The 14,952-nt window shown below is 36.8% G+C and overlaps 1 long non-coding RNA gene across 1 annotated transcript in view; it reads right to left on the bottom strand.

The window, feature by feature from the left end:
• Positions 1 to 1,927: 1,927 nt before the first annotated feature.
• The window catches only part of LOC141518666 (uncharacterized), a 45,390-nt gene continuing 32,365 nt past the window's right edge, over positions 1,928 to 14,952 (bottom strand). Inside the window, exons 2-3 of the long non-coding RNA XR_012477253.1 lie at positions 4,601 to 4,702; positions 1,928 to 1,983 (exon numbers count right to left, since the gene is read on the bottom strand). This is a non-coding gene — a long non-coding RNA (uncharacterized LOC141518666). The remainder of the gene's footprint in view (positions 1,984 to 4,600; positions 4,703 to 14,952) is intronic.

The following is a 14,952-nucleotide window of genomic DNA, read 5'->3' as shown; positions in this document are numbered from 1 at the left end:
GAGCCTGAGTCTTTCACATAGTCTGACTCACAGGAATAATAACATTAAGAAAAATATCTAAGGAATTCAAGGACTAAGCAGCACTAAGTCCTATGTGTTACAGAAAGAGATGAACTGGAATCCCTAGAAGGAGTAATATAGGATTAATGGAGGACTAGGATGCAAGCGGACATCATGGAGCCTTAGAGTTAGAAGGGATCTTAGAAGTTATGAAGTTTTAACTTTCCACCTAGTGCAGAAAGCCCTTAATAACATCACTGACAGATGGTCAGTCAGCCCTATTTGAATAGCTCCAGTGATGGGGAGCTCACTACTTCACAAGGCAACTCATTTAATTTCTGGACAACTGTGATAGAAGGTATTTTTTTCTCTTATTAAGTCAATAGCAAGTTTCCAGTTCCTTAGCCATGTAAGTACAGAACTGGAAGGGAACTTTATAATTCATCAATATTTGAACTAGAAAGGACTTTAGAGACCATCTAGTTCCCCATGTCCCCTCTCCAATTTTATATATGAAGAAACTATGTTCCAAAGAGGAGAATTAACTTAGCCAAGCTTACAAAGCTAACTAATGGCCAAATTGAAATTAAACCTCAGATCTCCTCACTCCCAATTCATGGGTTTTTCCAGTACATAACCCTGTCTTGAGTTTTATTTCTTGTTGGCAGCTCTGAGAAAAAGTTGAAGGTACAGGGGCAAGGAATGGAAACGATGGTTAATTTGAAATAAATATCAAGGACAGAGCTGGCCTGCAAGTCCATCTGTCATCCCTTTTCTTCACTGATCCAGATAATAGAAGCAAGTAGGGGATGTGTGGGTTTTGAATCTGCCTCTAGAAAAGAACAGTTCTAACTTCAGAGTCATTTTCAGAATAATAGATTAGTCATTGGTACAGTATGTGATGGAAACTAAAAGAAAAGAGGTGTTGCTTGAGGCAAATTGGCACTGGAACCCCAGGAAGATTCAAAACCCACACAACTAACTGCACCTCCAACTTCCCACGCCTGGCAACGTGCAGGAGCCTTCAGAAGCACCATTCACCTGTTGTCAGGCCAACTCCTTCCTTCCCAATATCTGAAGAAGGCTGATTCTGATACTTTATCTTCTTCCCCTCTCCTTAGTGAGACAACAAGCCTCAATCTCCACTGATTTATACTCCCTACTCCTTTGTTCTCCAAACTCTTTTCTACCTAACAATGCAAAATTCCAAGCCTCTGGAATGAATGTATAGACCTTTTACCATGCAAGATCCTCATATTCCAAGCTCAAAGGAACCTTAGAAATCAGATAACCCAGTGTCTTCAATTTATAGGGGAGAAAATTTGAGTTACAAACAATTGGATTTGTCCTGTTTCTTGCTGTTTTCCTTTCATAGACCTTATCATTCAGTCAAATGGTTCTACTTGTCATTCAGCAGGTACAATAAAATGACCACTGGATCTGAAGTCAAAGGCCCAAGATTCAAATCCTAATGAGACTTTGGGCAAACCATTTAACTCACCTGGACCTCAGTTTCCTAATCTGCTAAATTAGGGAGTTGGGATAATTGGCTTGTTGAGGTCCATTCCAATCAAAAATCAATGGTCTTATAAAAGACTTCCCCCTTTCCTCTCACACATTATAAAGAGATATTATCTGCCTGGCGCCATAAGCATTCTCAGATGCCTGCTGCCTGTTCTGTCTAGGTAGGAGTCCTCCAGAATGGTTGCTAAGCTGATGATGCATGGTGCTACACTTTGCAGAAGAAGTTGGCAGTCCTCTTGACTCCCACATTGCAGGAAGCGATAGGTGATTTCAGCCAGGGGTGGAGAAGACCCCTCTATACCTTAAACACAGCAGTGTCAGGGGCGGCTATAGAGCAGGTTTGTACTGGGGTTCCTCATTGCCTCTATCTCTCTTTCTTTAGGACTGACCTTATGAGCAATGGATGATTCCAGAAGATCCCTAGGGAGTAGCAGCAGGTATAGTAGGTACAGGTATCAACTAGAAACAAGGAAAAAAAATCATCAGTGGAGAAAGAGAAATCAAGATCACTAGAATGAAGGCTCTGCGTGGTGTTTGATTAGATGGTGCTTTGTGGGGAAAATGTAAAAATAATAATAAAATAAATAAAATTACCAATTAGTAGTTTTATAAAGAAAATATTTGCATCCCAATAAGACTTGAATAATAACTTCCCAGCATATTGTGATGTTTTCTAATTGTGGAACTTATCAACCCATACATTGATTAAAACAGAATCAAATAACTTATCAACATCACTATAAATTACTATTCCATTCTATGATTATCGTTTAGCATTCTTTTTTTCTGTATGGGAATAAATTGCTTGTCCTACACCTGATTCATGTTTGTATATTGGTCACCTTTTTACTCTCCTCCCTCTAGATGAGGAAAATCCTAAACTTCAATGGTCTATGACCATTTCTATAACTAATGATTCTATATGAGAACATAGAGAGGGCTCAAAGAAAAATAGTACAGTTTGGAGAGATCATAGGCTAAGAAGAGAGATACAATTAGAAAGTTGATGTGGCAACAAGTTATGGAAGCAAATCAACAGACTGAATGGCAGCAGAGGAGTTTGAATTTTATACAGTAATTGTTGTTTGTCCTTCATGCCAGACATCAGGGAGGTGATGCCATGACAAGCACGTGACTTGGATTTAAGTGAGGGGGTGCTGTGCAAAGTCACCAGCCTCACTTTCTTCTCCAGAACCATCTGGATCCAATGACCAGATATGGATCAGGATGACTGGAGATGGCCCCAGATATGGTGGGAGATGCAGTTGGACCTTTTAAGCTAAGGTCTTTCCAGGTATCAGTTTGATTGAGGTAATGACCAATCAATGATTAAGACACTAGGTAAGAAATGAGGGAAAGAATGACCTTTTTTACTTAATAATATTAATATCAATATTAATAATAAAATAAGTCTGGAAGGGGAAGACCCTCAGGATTTTTGGTCAAAATAGAAACAATTGCTACTTACATTCACTTTGAGCAATCAATAGTAGATAATAAGGAACCATGAAACAGACCCATGGATAATAAAGAGTATTCATACCTGACATCACCTGAGGGATGAATTGAAGAGAGAGAAGAGACAGACTAGTATTTACTGTATATATTTAATATCCATTTATCTGTGAACATGCTATTTAACCCAAGTAGAATGTAAGCTTCATGAGGGTGAGGACTATTTTATGCTTTTCTTTGCATCTCTAATACCTAGTACAATGTCTGGCATATGTAGTTCCTTAATTAATACTTGTGAATAAATTTCTTCTCTTTGTAGTCCATCCTCCATGAAGTTTCCAAAGCAATATTACTAGACACAGGTCTGCTCATATCAGTCAATGACCTTGAGGGGCCTTAAAATTTTTAGAATTAAATACAAACTCTCATTTGGCATTTAAAACCTTCCTCATCTGATTACAATTTACCTTTCTAATCTTAGTACTTCTCTTCACCCTCTTGAGGGTCCAATCACAGTGGCCTTGCTGTCCCTCACACATGGTGCTGTATCTTGCATGTCAGGGTCATTGCACTGACAGTCCCATGCCTGGAATGTACTCTCTCACTATCTGTTGAGTCCCAGTTCAGATGCCATATGTTTAGTCCCTTTCTGAACTCCTTATCCTTTCCTCAGGAAAGCATTGAAGGGGTAAGAGACAAGGGAGACAAATTCTCCCTTTACACCAAGGTCTCCAAGGGTCTCCAAGGTCTCTGTTTATTGAATCAAATACCAGTGCTTAAATAACCTTCCCAGCCCCTTAATCCACTCCCACTCCTGTGGCACTTAGTAAAATAAGGCTCTAGTGCTCAAGGACACAGGTGATGAATGTTCAAAGCACTCCCACACACAACAGTCCCTAATAACCACCTACAACTTTTAGATTCCCTATTTTCCTTCAGAATTCAGCTTTAATGTCACCTCCTGCTGGAAGCCTTTCTTCATCTGCAGCTACTAGAGCCACCTGCCCCACAAAATTATCTTTTTATTTTGTCCTCATTTTGGACATACTTATTTAGCATATGTTTTAATAGACTGTGAGCTCCTTGGATTGTTTCATTTGTCCCTTTGTATCCCCAGCAACTAATATAATGTCTGGCACACAGTTGGCATATAATAATGTTTCTCATTTATTGATTGTTAAATTGAACTGAGGTTTTTCTAAATATTCTGGAAAATTAGAATTATGCTTTTTTAAAAAAACCTTAAATGTTCACACCAGAGCTCAGACTGCTAGATGTATACCCCAAAGAGATCAAAGACAGAAAGAAGGATGATCATCTACACCAAAAAAATTCAAAGTAACTTTTTTTATGGTAGCAAAGAGCTTGAAATAAAGTAAATATCCAAAACATTAAAAATAGCCAAATAAATTGTGATATAGGAAAATAATGAAATATTAATGCACCATTAGAAATGACAAAAGCTTGAAAAGATATGAAATGATGCAAAATGGAACAAGAAGACCCAAGAAAACAATATTCAATAGAAGTATAAATGAAAATGAGAAAAACTCCAAATTAAACACTGTGTAGTATAGTTACACACAAACTTGGCCCTGGAAAAAGAGTTTAGAAAATTTACCTTCTTTGTTGCTTCACAGAGGTGGGGCTGATGTGTTCACTTGTTTTGCTAAACAGATTTTTTTTTACTCTTTTTTCATGCTTCATTACAAGTAATGGCTCACTACATAGGGAATGAAAAAAGGAATATATTCAGAAATGAATATTTAAAAACCTAAATATATCCATTAAAATTAAGTTATTATACCTATTGTACCTATATTCAAAGCAGATTAAAATGAGGTCCTGTACTAGGTAATAATAATAACAATAATAATAATAATATCTAGTATTTGCATTGGGCTTCAAGATTTGTACAACTATACAACTATTTACAAACATAATGCTAATTTTCCAGCATATTGGAAAGCATATGCTATTATTATCCCCATTTGACAAATGAAGAAACTGAGGCTAACAGAGATGTAACCTGCCCAGGTTCACACAGCTTGTATGTATCTGAGACTTGAACTCAGGTCTTTCTGATTCCAGGTCCAGCACTTTATCTTCTGCACCACCTACTAGCTCCCCTAGAAGAAAAAAGGGAAGTGTGATAGATGTAGAACTTGAGAACTGATTGAAGGTGAGAAGAAAGAATCAAAGAAAACCAAGGATATGATGGTTGTGGTGATTCTTGTCCTCCATTACAGAAGGTTAAAAATGATATCACTATGTTAGAGACAAATTACAGTGTGTCTGACTGTGACTGAGCAGACCAGTATGATCTCAAAATGCTCTACCACAGGTTGGGCACAGATAGTCCATAACCACCTAGGGTGGTTATTCTAAACTTATGTATCTCACATTTCCTTTGAGTTGCTTCAATTTGACTTCACTTTTAGAGTATAATACCCTTTCTTGTGAGGCCATACCATGCTGGGTGGTCCTGTGCCAGTGTCTCCAAAGCTGCACAATCGGTTCTAAAGTTCTTAAGAGAGACCTTCAGGGTATCCCAGTATCTTTTCTTCTGACCCCCTTGTGAGCTCTTGCCCTATGTGAGCTTTCTATAAAACAGTATTTTTGGCAAGTGTCTGATTGGCATTGGAACAACATGACCAGCCAGCCCATCATATTTGTGCTCTCTGTAATAAGGTTTGAATGCTCAGCAGTTTAGTTCAATAAAAGATCTCAGTGGATGCCCATCAATTGGGGAATGGCTGAATAATGGCTGTAGTATATGAATGTTATGGAGTACTTTTAGGACTTTAGAGAAGCTTGGAAAGAATTATATGAACTGATGCTGAGTGAAGGAAGCAAAACCAAGGGAAAATTGTACACTTCAAAAGAAAAAAACATGAGTTGATCAACTATGACGGATGCAGCTCCTCTCAGCAGTTTAGAAATCAAGGACAACCCTGAGAGATCTGCTATGGACAATGTCATCCTCATCCAGAGGAAAGCAAAAAAAAAAAAAACAAACAACAAAACAAAACCAAAAAACCCCACAGAATCTAAATGGATGCTGCGTCCACTTTTTTAAAAAATTCTCATGTTTTTTCTTCCTATCCAATGATTTTCTTTCTTTCCCTTAATCCTAATTCCTCATAAACAAAATGACTAATATGTAAACATGTTAAACAAAAATGTATATGTACAATTTTTACTAGATTGTTCACTGCTGAGGGGAGGGAGGTGGGAAGGGAGGGTGGTAGAAAAAGGTGTAACATAAAATATACAAGAAGATGAATTTTGAAAAATTTCATAACAGATAATTGGAAAATTGTTTAAAAAAGATAAAGGACCTCAGTATCTTATCTTGCCTTTCTTCAGAATCAGACCATTTAAATGGAAGCAATTCAATTTCCTGACATGGCTCTTGTTGACTGTCCAGATTTCAAAGGTAAACTTGAAAACTGATTGGAGGTGAGAGGAAAGAGCCAAAGATAATCTAAAAATACGAACTTGAAAAATGAGGGAATAGTGGTACCACCAATAGAAATAGAGGAGATAATCCCAAAGGCCTCTTCCATCTGTAACATTCTGTGTGTTATATTTCGATTTACATCTTGAAAGCACTTTTGAAATCATTTAGTCTGACCCCTTCTACTTACAGACAAGAAACTGAAGCCTAGAAAAACTGATTCTTGCCCAAGGTCATATAAGTAAGACCTATGCTGTATGATTGGAAGGCCCCTTCTACCTCTGATCAATTTTATGTTGCAGGACCCCAAAACGTCTTCTCTTTAAATTTTTGATCCTAAGGTCATGGTATCATAGGATCTCCATTTAGAGTAGGAAAGAATCTTAGACTTCATTGATTCAAATCCCTCATTTTGAAAAGGAGGTAAGTATCATAAGGGTCAAGTGACTAGATTCTAAGGCCCTTCCCAGATGCAATATTCTACACTCATTGATTCTAGATTCTATCCTCCATTTCCTAATAATCTGGGTCTTAAAAAGTACATACTCTCCATACATTGCAATTTAGTCTCAGTCCCTTAGTCCTGGGCACAACTTTTCAGCTCTTTTTTCCCCTTTTCTCAGTACCCTATTGTTTCACCCACATCTTGGCCTTTCCCACAGTTCATCCTCCTCCAAGCATTCTCCTTCAAGTACCCTTGAGTCAGTCTCTCTCTCTCTCTCTCTCTCTCTCTCTCTCTCTCTCTCTCTCTCTGTGTGTTTCTTTTTGCTGACAAAGGTACGAGGAATTCTAAACTGCCTGGCATCCAAATCCACTGTGCTGGCCTAACGGATTCTTGAACTGTATTCAATTCTTCCTTTTTCCTTGGGCTATTATTCTGAAATAGTATCTGGTTATTTTGTGTGTGACTAGGGCTGGTGGTGGAGGATGGGGGTAGGAAGCGGCAGGGCTTCTGAGAGGTTTATTTTTCCTTAAATATTTTTTCTGTGATTTCCATTAGGCTTTTTAGCAAAGGAATTCCCTGACCTGTTCCCACTTGACTTACCTGTTCTCTTGCTGTACTTAGAATTCTGTGATACTTCGTATTAAAAACAGATCCAATAAAACTTCTATTTGGTGACACTTTCTTAGTGCACACTTTATTCCAATAAATTCTTTTGTAATGGAGTGACTGGACAAAGAGACCCAAATTTTAGGATATATGCAATATGTTGTACTACCTAGTATCTTGAGAAGCCTACTTCATGGAGGGACCCCACCCCACACTTCAGAGCACTGTTAAATACTTTCTGTTTTCTATCTTTTCACTACTTATTTCTAACCTTTTAGCTCTTTTCATGAGGCTACCATTTTAATTCAGTCTCTCTTCCCTTCTCACTTAGATCATAGCAATGGTCTTTTAATCAGTGTTCAGCCTCAAGTCTCCAACAACTCCTCGTCTATCATCCTAGTTCTCTAATTCTAACATTTAAACAGTTGCCAAAGTAATTTTCCTAAAACACAAATCTAACTTCATCATTCATTCTTTCACTCAAACCTCAGTGACTTCCTATGATCTCCAGGTAAAAATATAAATTCTTCAAAAATCTGGGAGGGACTCAAATTAATTAAATGTTTGACCAAATATTTAATTTGACCATTTAAATTTGATTTAGTAGATTTTAAGTTGATAATTTTGAATGGCTTGCAAATTCAAATGACCCTTGACAGAAAAACAGGTTCCCCACCCCTGCTTTATACTGATCATTTCCCATGCCTGAAATGTTTTTTCCTCATCTTCTCATTGATCTCTTTATGCAAAATGCTGATCAAAGATTATCTTCTACAAGAAACTTTTCATGATTTCCCTCAACTGCTGGTGACCTCTTTTCCTAATAATTTTTTATTAATGACTTTGTTCTTTCTTGTATCTTCATATACTAATGTAATCAAGTAGCTAACCAACCTGGGGCATTTTGTATGGCGGTGTGGAAATAGGAGGTCTGACTTGTGTTGTGTGAGGAGGACATAGAGAAGAAACCCCATACCCATCTAACAGATAGAATTGGTTCCAGAGCTTTTTAGGGAAGAGATACATGTAGTTCCAGAGATGCTTTGGAAGAGATATTTATGTAGAGAGACATTGAAGACATACAGGAGAAAGCAGCTGCTGTCTTCCCTCTTGGCCTGAATTGAGGTCTAATCTCACTTTCATTTGAAGAGATCATTCATTCTTATGTATTCTAGTATATTCAAATCTGAGGCACTTCCAAGTTTTCTGTTTGCTCTTTTGATTAGATAAATAGATGTGCTTTGTATTCATTATTTGTGATGGTCTTTTGAATGATCAAAGACCCTCCTACTCTCCTCAAGGTAGAAATCCCAGTCCCCTTTGGAGAGGGGTTGATTATATCAAAGAGATAGTCCATTCATGACAAGCATAAACTCCATACTTTTGTGTACTTCATTAGGGCTGCTAGGTGACATGGTGGTTTAAATGTCAGAACTAGAGTCAGGAAGACTCATTTTCCTGAATTCAAATGACCCTGGGTAAGTCACTTAATCGTATTTGCCTCAATTCCTCATCTGTAAAATGAACTGGAGAAGGAAATGACAAACCACTCCAGCAACCAAGAAAACTCCAAATGGCAGTCACTTAAAAGTTATACATGACTGAAAAACAACCGAACAACTTATCAAATATATATATACCTATTAGAATGGAAGAGATTTGATGGCTTTTTTCTCCACACTATACTACTGAAGAGAACTCAAGAGGCTGGAGTTCTAGCTTGATGGCAAAGATGTCAGTGTAGTGCAATCAAAATGACTGTTTTCATATAATAAGATGCTTTTATAGGATTATGAGGTTGGGTTGAAATGACTTATTAGTTTTAAGTCCCTGACTCATGATTAGGAAATAATATGGATATTAAATGTGCCTGTTTGGATCATAACTTATTTATGCTGACTAAAGAAGACTTATAGGTTGACTCTTTAAGCTCCCCAAAGCATCAAGCATCCTGGTTTCCAGTTGGCACTGGTCCCTGACAGGAAATAATTTAGGCAACCAAAAATGAATATACACATTAATCCATCAACTCTGTCCTTCAGTGCTCAGAGCCTTGATTTTCCCACCTGAAAATGGGTATTATTCCTCCATAACTTTCATAAGCTAGAGATATGCCAAGAAAGTTGATATTTTTCTCAATTTGACCTTCTATTTCCAGTCTCACAACAACTTAAATCCACACTTTCTTTACCTTATAACTGAGCTACTGTAACAACCTTTTTAGGTGTTCTCTAATTCCAGACTCTTCCTCCCACCCTGCCAAAAAGAATGTTCAAAAATAGCTTCATCATGTCATTCCTTGCTCAGAACTCTTTGATGGCTCCCGTTTGCCTGCAAGATAAACAAGTATGTTGCTGATGTTGGCTTGTACCAGCTTGTGAGGGCTGATTGCTAAATTTTTAGTGTGAGCATTTACACTTTGAAACTTGGCAAAAACTATGAATCAGAGTTTGGTTTATTATTTTGTTGATTATATAGACTTAAGAAAGTGATGGAGAAAATATTAACAATTACAGATTAAACTTAAAAGTTTTGTATATAAATCCCTTCCCCCTGCCCCTCAACCAGTTGTTAAATATTTACCAGTGTACTCCTGGTCAGAAATATATCAGAAATGAAAATAGAATTATGAATGTTAAGGATGGAAAGGGCTTAAAATAATAAATGCAATTAGGGTTGGAAGGGGCCCTAGAAAATAAAACCTAGAATATCAGAATTGGAAGGAATCTGAGTAAAGTCCAAACTTCTGATTCTGACACTCAAGGCTCATCCATTATTTGGTCCCAATTACCTTTCCAACTTTATTTTGAGTTACTTTCCTTCCCTTCCTTTAACTCTAGTCAGATTGCACTATTCATCATTATTTTAGTGGAAAAAGCACAAGAGAAATCAAAAGACCTTCTCCATGAACTTCTCAGATACCTGAATTCTTAAGACAACATCTCTGATGAGCAGAGATTGATACTTTATCAGCAGACCTCCAAGGACAGGGAACTCACTACCTATGAGCAGAAGCTCATTCCACTTCTAAATTGGTCCAAAATCCTTATCTGTGGAATTGGGTTTCTAACCAAGTATTGGACACTTTACATACAGCTGCATATGCAAAAGATGATGTGACTTCTGATTGCCTTGCTGAATGCTACACATTTGATTACGGCGTAGAGTTGAGATCCAAACTTCTTATACAAGAGAAAAATGTAGCTAGAAGCACTTTTTGAGAAAAGTATGTGAAGGGGGAAAAATACTCTGGAAGCTGTAAGCACAGAGAGGAAGTTAGTTCTTCAAGATATTTCTAGAGATTTTGGTATGAGAATTTGTCCAGAAAGCATCTAAAGTTGCCAAAGAATTGTGGGAAAAAATTATTTTTCAATATATGGATCTCCTGTCAGAAAACATCCTGATCAAGATAGTAACTTTGAGAGTAATCCACTCAAAGTATCACAAATTCTAGAATCACTCTTTATAATCCACAAGGAAACAGCCCAAATTTTTAACCTCACACTATTACCCATCTTGAGAACTTTAAGACCTGAACAAAAAGCCCAGAAGAGTCAATATGTATTATTTCTAATTCAAGTATATAATTCTATCAGGAATGATCCTTAGACTTTACATCATACTTGCTCATGTTTGGGAAAGAGCCAAGCTACTATGAGGCAACTAAATGGCACAGTGCCTGGAATACCTGGTCTGCACTCAGGATAGACCAGAGTTCAAGTCCAACCTCAGACACTTAACTAGAGTGTGATTCTGAGCAAACCACTGTTTGCCTCAGGTTCCTCATCTGTAAAATGGGGATGATAATAATAGCATGATCTCCTAAGGTTTTTGTGAGGATCAAATGAGATTTTAATTGTAAAATTCTTATTATAGTACCTGGCAAACAGTAAGCACTATTTTACATAGTGAGTCTTGTTTTGACTCCTCTTTTGCAGTTTACACTCAATTATTCTCTCAGCTGAGAAAGCAACAGAGAAAAATCGAACAACTAACTTTGGCTTCAATTCAAAAATAAACCAAAAATGTTACTATGTATCTTCCAGTACATCAGAGTATATTGTTAAGACCTTCAACAAGGAGATACAGTTCTGTTAAAAGACTTTGACATTCAAAGGATTCATGTTATCTGACTGATGGAAAACTTAATCATTCAAAGACTGTTTACAAAATAGTTCAAGAATGGAAGAGACTCTATTAAGGCTATTTTGGATTTTTTTAGTGAGCAAATGGAGAGAAATGATCGACACTCAAGTTCACAAAGACAATAAAAGTAGCTATACAAAGAATTCCTACCTATATGAATACAGAAAGTGATGCTTCCAGTGCAAGAGGTTGTGTATACTATTTTGGGGCAGGAAATCTAAACCCAAAGGCAACTTCTTACTTGCTTAGAATTTCTACAGGGACTCTTAGAGTTCAGATTCAAAGCATGAAGCACAATTATATCTATAGTCAAACTTGTCCTTGCTGTGTGCCTAAGTGTAGACAAACCAGTCTTTAATTATCCTAAATGGTCAGTCCATGACTAGCTCATTAACTAGGCATAGATGCAGGGCGATCAATCAGTGACAAGGGAACCAGACCCTTCAGACCAGTTAACGAAACTAACATAATGTTTTACAGTTGAACATTAAGAAATGCTTTTGGGGCAGCTAGGTGGCACAGTGGATAGAGCACCGGCCCTGGAGTCAGAAGGACCTGAGTTCAAATCTGGTCTCAGACACTTAATAATTACCTAGCTGTATGGCCTTGGGCAAACCACTTAACCCCATTTGCCTTGCAAAAATATAAAAAAAAATGCTTCCACATGTATCCAGACTACAGTATTAGAGACTGTCTAGGTAATGTGTGCCTTAGAAATAATTGCAGTTTATTTCTTTATATGCTAATTATTGCATATCTGGGCATGCTTATTTTTTTGCTGTTTACTTGACTTTTTGCATTACATTCATGCTTTAGTTATATATATATATTAATTGTTTTGAATATATGCTAATGATTATAGTTAAGCTGTATCTTTTTTATATAGTCCTCTTGACAATGTTTATTATTGCGGTCAGAGTCCTTTGCCTTCTTGTGATTAATTACTATATAAATTAGATCTGCATGTACTCTTCCTTTGTTTGCATGTAACTTAGGGATGTTGTCATTACAGAATCCTGTCAGGTGATGTTTTATATAGAGACATGTCTGTGGTATGTATCATTAATGCATATCAATTTTTGTTACCAACAATATCATAGGTTACCTGCAATCCAGGAAAATCACTGTTGCTTAAATTTAAAGTTTTTGTGTTTATACTGATATGTACATGTGTGTATATGTGTATATATATATATGCAACAAACATATATATACATATGTGTATTGTATATCTATAACTATTTATTTCTCCCTTATTTTGTACATAGTTGTTTTCATGTTGTTTCCCCCATTAGATTATGAGTTCCTTGAGGGTAGGGTTTTTTCTTGTTTTTCTTTGCTTTTTTGCCAAATGTGAGGAATAGAGAAAAGTCTAATTTAACTAGATCTTGGCAGTGGTGAAAGGCAATAATCTGTAATAAAGTTAGAAAAGTGAATTGAGTCTAGGTTGTAAAGAACTTTAAATGTCAGAGGAGTTGACTCTGTTCTATGGGGTGATAGTGGAGTTTAATGAGTAGGGTGAGTGACATTGTTGGACATAACCTTTAAGAAAAGCAGTTTGGCAACTCTGTGGAGGATGAACTGGAAAGAGGCAGAATCATAAAGAATATAATGGTAGAACTGGAAGGTACCTCAGAGTTCCTCTAGTAATAAGCCATTCGTTTCATAGATGAGGCCTAGGGAAACTAAATCACAAAGCTTTAATTTGGTCATAGACTCATAGATCTAGAGCTGGAAGGGACTTCAGAGACCATCTATTCCAACTATTTCACTTTGCAAATGAGGAAACAAGGTTAAAAATTTGCTCAAAGTGGCAGCAAGGTGGCATAGTGAATAGAGCACTCACTGACTATGGAGTCAGGAAGACCAGAGTTCAAATGTATTCTCAGATATTTACTAGCCATGTAACCTAGTAAAGTTACTTCTGATTGCATCAAAATTTTTTTTCAAATAAATAAATGAGATTACCAAAGATCACACAAATAGGAAATATCAGATTTGAACAAGGATTTGAACCAAGGTTTTCCAACTCTAGAGTCAATACTCTTATAACTGAATCAGTCAATCTATAAACTATATACATAAACAGTCTCTGCCCTCAAGGAACTTGCAATCTAATGAGGGAGCCAGAATGTAAACAAAAATATACAAAGCAAGATACATAAGTAATAAATAGGAAATAATTTACAAAGGGGAAGACAATGGAATTAGGAGTTAGGAGGCAACACTCTCTCTCTCTCTCTCTCTCTCTCTCTCTCTCTCTCTCTCTCTCCTCCTTGTCTTGGTTCCATTCATCAGCCATTTCCTAAGTATGGCAATATGATCAGGAAAAAGACATACTCCTGTATTTGCCCTAAAAGTATTGCTATATGTCCCAGTAGGAAAAAAAGGAGGAATTCTGAAATGAGTAAAGATGAATCCCTGATGATCACAAGAGCTTATAACTGCAAATACAATTTAAATTGATTTTCTAATGTTAATTAATGTAAAAGAGGAAGTTTCTTCCATCCCAGTGATGGGATGCTTTGAGCAATTCTATTAATGGATTTAACAATTAACATCTGCATCAATATGTGGTTAAATCAACACAACAGACAAGGATATTTTCAAACAATTCCCAGGGACCTGTGTTATAAGGACTATGAAGGGAAAGAATGTTTCCTTCTCTGAGAGTTGTTGTTCAGTTGTTTTCAGTTGTATGTGACTCTTTGTAAGTCATTTGGGGTTTTCTTGGCATTAGAATGGTTTGCCATTTCCTTCTCTATTTTACAGGTGAAAAAACTGAGACAAATGAAGTGACTAGCCCAGTGTCACAGATTTGGGATTAGAATTTAGGTCCTTTTAATTCCAGGCTTTTAGAGTCTCCAGACTCTATCCACCTCACTACCCTCTGAGAAAGCATAGAACCATAGACTGTCAGATGGGAAAGCCCCCTGAACCAAAAGCTCTTAATTTTTTTTGTTAGAGTTCCATTGTGTTTGGTAAAGCTTATGTGTCTCTTCTCTTTAAATCATGAAATAAATGCATGAAATAAGATTATAAAAGAAACCAATAATATTGAAATATAAGATTTAAGGTTTGCAAAGTGCCTTACAAATCTTACTTGGTCCTTACAACAACCCTGAGAAGTAGGGGCTATTATTATACCCTTTTAACAGATAAGGAAACTGAGGTCAATTAAAGGTTAAGTGACTTACTCAGGATCATGCAGCTATTATTATTTCTGAGGCTTGATTTGAATTCAGGTCTTCCTGACTCCAGAGTAGCACTTACCCTACTTACTCTTCTTCCTGACTCAGAGTACCACTAAGGGAAG

The sequence above is a fragment of the Macrotis lagotis genome, chromosome 1 (assembly GCF_037893015.1).
Source record: "Macrotis lagotis isolate mMagLag1 chromosome 1, bilby.v1.9.chrom.fasta, whole genome shotgun sequence".
NCBI lineage: Eukaryota > Metazoa > Chordata > Mammalia > Peramelemorphia > Peramelidae > Macrotis > Macrotis lagotis.
The sequence above is the reverse complement of the archived record's forward strand: the minus strand, read 5'-3'. Positions and strand labels throughout refer to the sequence as shown.